Source organism: Triticum dicoccoides, chromosome 5B (assembly GCF_002162155.2).
Source record: "Triticum dicoccoides isolate Atlit2015 ecotype Zavitan chromosome 5B, WEW_v2.0, whole genome shotgun sequence".
NCBI lineage: Eukaryota > Viridiplantae > Streptophyta > Magnoliopsida > Poales > Poaceae > Triticum > Triticum dicoccoides.
Window position 1 is genome coordinate 282970159 of NC_041389.1, and position 5611 is coordinate 282975769.

Sequence of the window (5611 nt, forward strand, 5' to 3'; positions counted from 1 at the left end):
GGGTTTATATCATATTGCTTGAGTTTATCCCTCTACATCATGTCATCTTTCTTAATGTGTTACTCTGTTCTTATGAACTTAATACTCTAGATGCATGCTGGATAGCGGTCGATCTACGGAGTAATAGTAGTAGATGCAGGCAGGAGTCGGTCTACTTGTCGCGGACGTGATGCCTATATATATGATCATGCCTAGATAATCTCATAATTATTCGCTTTTCTATCAATTGCTCGACAGTAATTTGTTCACCCACCGTAATACTTATGCTATCTTGAGAGAAGCCACTAGTGAAACCTATGGGCCCCGGGTCTATCTTTTATCATATAAGCTTTCAATCTACTTTTTTTTGCATCTTTACTTTTCCAATCTATATTATAAAATACCAAAAATATATTTATCTTATCATACTATCTCTATCAGATCTCACTTTCGCAAGTGGTCATGAAGGGATTGAAAACCCCTTTACTGCGTTGGTTGCGAGTTCTTTGTTTGTTGTGTAGGTGTGTGGGACTTTTGAGGAGCCTCCTACTGGGTTGATACCATGGTTCTCAAAAACTGAGGGAAATACTTACGCTACTATTGCTGCATCACCCTTTCCTCTTCACGGAAAACCAACGCAAGCTCAAGACATAGGAAGGGGCTACGTGACCAGTGAGGCCCCTGAGTCGCGATGCCCAGGGGTCCCCCTTGATGTACGAACAGCTCCCATGAAGGAAACGTGAGCATCGTTTTTAGTGTTCTGCGTCGACAGGATCCGGCCCCGCGCATACCTAAACCACCATTGGGGCGTCCAGATCACCAAGACAAGACCTACGGGTGAGGGGCTAGGTGACCAGTGAGGCCCCTGAGTCGTGATGCTCAGGGGTCCCCCTTGACGTATGAACAGCTCTCCATACCTTTTCTCGTCGGCTTCTGCTCAGGAGGGACGTGAGAAGACCAGTAGCATAAGCCAGGCGTGACCTGAGCATAGCCCCCGTGCCCAGCCCCCTCGCGTGACTCTCCCATGGGGAAAGCGGCGCGGTGAGACCGAACGGCAGGCTCAAGAGCCCTCCTGAGGTTACTGCAGCCGCTAGGGTGCCCTTATTTGTTTATTCACCAGCGCGGAGCATGGTGCTTCCACTCTTGCATGGGCATATCCGCTCCTCGACTGTGTCATCCGCCAACGCGGAGCATGGGACTTTCACTGGTGTGTGGGTGGGAGCTCCCTTTGATGGGAGACTCTGGGGCGTGTACAACCCCGTCCTGACATGTGGCTTGCACGGCAGGACTGGAGGCAGTGTATATGTGCACCCGTGAGCTAGCGCGAGGCTCACGAGGCCATACCTCAAGGAGGGTCGCGCCTGAATTTTTGGTTTAGAACATTTGAAAGGGTCCTACGAGATGGTCAGGTGGCCTGCGCTGAGTGAATCTCCGGACGTTATTGCATGAGAAGGCCAAACACGAACGACACCAGGAGGTGACGTGAACGAGGCCGGCCCGCCGGACAAAGCTCAGCCGTTGGGTTTATCGATGCTGCAGGGACGGACCTGAGCAAAGATGCCATGCCCAGTCTTCTCATGCAATGGTCCTACAAAAAGACAGTCGGCGCATGGCTCCCACGACGGCGAGGCATCGGGTCGTGCGCCCTAACTTATCCGCTCTTGATTAGTGCTACCTCTTGAGCTTGCGTTGGTTTTTCCCTTGAAGAGGAAAGGGTGATGCAGCAAAGTAGAGATAAGTATTTCCCTCAGTTAGAGAACCAAGGTATCAATCCAGTAGGATACAATGCACAAATCACCTAATACCTGCACAAACAATCAAACAACTTGCACCCAACGCAATAAAGGGGTTGTCAATCCCTTCACGGTTACTTGCAAAAAGTGAGATCTGATAGAGATAGATAAAACTAAACAAATGATTGTAGATCGGAAAGTAAAAGATTGCAAAATAGTAGATCAGAAACTAATATGATGGAAATAGTAGATCGGAAACTTATATGATGGAAAATAGACCCGGGGGCCATAGGTTTCACTAGAGGCTTCTCTCATGATAGCAAATAATAGGTGGGTGAACAAATTACTGTCGAGCAATTGATAGAAAAGTGCAAAGTTATGACGATATATAACGCAATGACTATGAAATATAGGCATCACGTCTGTGTCAAGTAGACAAATCGATTCTACATCTACTACTATTACTCCACACATCGACCGACTGCTCCCTGCATCTAGAGTATTAAGTTCATGAAGAACAGAGTAACACATTAAGTAAGATGACATGATGTAGCGGAATTAGCGCAAGCAATATGATGAAAACTCCAGCTTTTTATCCTCGATGGCAACAATACAATAAGTGCCTTGCTGCCCCTACTATCACTGGGAAAGGACACCACAAGATTGAACCCAAAGGTAAGCACTTCTCCCATTGCAAGAAAAACCAATCTACTTCGCCAAACCAAACCAATAATTCGAACAGAATTACAAACATATCAAATCATGCATATAAGAATTCAGAGAAGATTCAAATATTATTCATAGATAAGTTGATCATAAATCCACAATTCATCGGATCTCGACAAACACACTGCAAAAGAATATTACATCAGATAGATCTCCAAGAACATCGAGGAGAACAAGGTATTGAGAATCAAAGAGAGAGAAGAAGCCATCTAGCTATTAGCTATGGACCCGTAGTTCTATGGTAAACTACTCACGCATAATCGAAAGGGCAATAGAGTTGATGTAGAAGCCCTCCATGATCGAATCCCCCTCCGGCAGGGTGCCGAAAAAGGCCCCTAGATGGGATATCACAGGAACAAAAGGTTGCGGCGGTGGAAAAGTGTTTTTGTGGATGCTTATGGTGGTTTAGGGATATATGTGAATATATAGGCAAAAGAATTAGGCCAGGGAGTCACGGAGGGGGGGCACAAGGCGGGGGCGCGCCCTCCACCCTTGTGGTCGCCTCATGGCTCCTCCGACTTCATCTCCAAGTCTCCTGGGCGAAGGTTTTATTCCGTTTGGACTCTGTTTGGTATTTCTTTTCCGTGAAGCTAAAAAAAAGGAAAAACAGAAAGTGGCACTGGGCTCTAGGTTAATAGGTTAGTCCCAAAAATAATATAAAATAGCATATTAATGCATATAAAACATCCAAAATAGATAATATAATAGCATAGAACAATAAAAAATTATAGATACGTTGGAGACGTATCAAGCATCCCCAAGCTTAATTCATGCTCTTCCTCGAGTAGGTAAATGATAAAAACAGAATTTTTATGTGGAATGCTAGCTAACATATTTTCCATGTAATTTTCTATATTGTGGCATGAATGTTCATATAAATAAGATTCAAAACAAAAGTTTAATATTGACATAAAAACAATAATACTTGAAGCATACTAACAAGGCAATTATGTCTTCTCAAAATAACATGGCCAAAGAAAGCTTATCCCTACAAAATCGTATAGTCTGGCTATGCTCCATCTTCATAACAGAAAATATTCAAATCATGCACATCCCCAATGACAAGCCAAGCAATTGTTTCATATTTTTTATGTTCTCAAACCGTTTCAACTTCACGCAATACATGAGCGTGAGCCATGGACATAGCACTATAGGTGGAATAGAATATGGTGGTTGTGGAGAAAAAAAAGGAGGAGATAGTCTCACATCAACTAGGCATATCAACAGGCTATGGAGATGCACATAAATAGATATCAATGTGAGTGAGTAGGGATTGCCATGCAACAGATGCACTAGAGCTATAAGTTTATGAAAGCTCAAAGAAAACTAAGTGAGTGTGCATCCAACTTGCTTGCTCATGAAGACCTAGGGCAATTTGAGGAAGACCGTTGTTGGAATATACAAGCGAAGTTCTATAATGAAAAGTTCCCACTAGCATATGAAAGTGATAAGATAGGAGACTCTCTATCATGAAGATCATGGTGCTACTTTGAAGCACAAGTGTGGAAAAAGGATAGTAACATTGCCCCTTCTCTCTTTTTCTCTCATTTTTTTGTTTGGTTTCTTTGGCCTTCTCTTTTTTTATTTCCTCGCATGGGACAATGCTGCTCTAATAATGAAGATCGTCACACTTTTATTTACTTACAACTCGATACTTAGAAAAAATATGAATTTATATGAATGCGTCCAACGGTATACCAGGATGTGCAATGACTCAAGAGCGATTTGTATAAAAATGACGAAAGGTGGCTTTGCCACAAATACGACGACAACTACATGATCATGCAAAGAAATATGACAATGATGAAGTGTGTCATAATAAACATAACGGTGGAAAGTTGCATGGCAATATATCTCGGAATGGCTAGGAAATGTCATAATAGATAGGTATGGTGTCTATTTTGAGGAAGGTATATGGTGGGTGTATGGTACCGGTGAATGTTGCGCTTTACTTGAGAGGCTAGCAATTGTGGAAGGGTGAGAGTCCGTATAATCCATGGACTCAACATTAGTCATAAAGAACTCACATAATTATTGCAAAAATCTATTAGTCATTGAAACAAAGTACTACGCGCATGCTCCTAGGGGGATAGATTGGTATAAAAGGCCATCGCTCATCCCCGACCACCACTCATAAGGAAGACAATCAAAAAATATTTCATGCTCCAACTTCGTTACATAACGGTTCACCATACGTATGCTGCGGGCTCACAAACCTTAACACAAGTGTTTCTCCAATTCAAGATTACTCACTAGCATGACTCTAATATCACCATCTGTATATCTCAAAACAATCATAAAGAATCAAACTTCTCATAGTATTTAATGCACTTTATATGAAAGTTTTTATTATATCCCTCTTGGATGTCTATCATATTAGGACTAAATTTATAACCAAAGAAAATTACCATGCTGTTTAGAGACTCTCAAAATAATATAAGTGAAGCATGAGAGTTCAACAATTTCTATAAAATAAACCCACCGATGTGCTCTAAAAAGATATAAGTGAAGCACCAGAGCATAATTGCCTAGCTCAAAAGATATACGTGAAGCACATAGAGTATTCTAATAAATCATGATTCATGCATGTCCCTCTCAAAAGGTTTGTACATCAAGGATGATTGTGGCAAACTAAAAAGCAAAGACTCAAATCATACAAGACGCTCCAAGCAAAACACATATCATGTGGTGAATAAAAATGTAGCCTCAAGTAAAGTTATTGATAGACGAAGACGAAAGAGGGGATGCCTTCCAGGGCATCCCCAAGCTTAGGCTCTTGGTTGTCCTTGAATATTACCTTGGGGTGCCTTGGGAATCCCCAAGCTTAGGCTCTTGCCACTCCTTATTCCATATTCCATCAAATCCTTACCCAAAATTTGGAAACTTCACAACACAAAACTCAACAGAAAATCTCATAAGCTCCGTTAGTATAAGAAAATAATTCACCACTTTTGGTACTGTTCTAAACTCATTTTTTATTTATATTGGTGTAATATATCTACTGTATTCCAACTTTTCCATGGTTCATACCCCCCCCCCCGATACTAGCCATAGATTCATCAAAATAAGCAAACAACACATAGAAAAAAGAATGTGTCAAAAACAGAACAATCTGTAGTAATCTATAACTCTCGAATACTTTTGTAACTCCAAAAATTCTGAAAAAATACGAA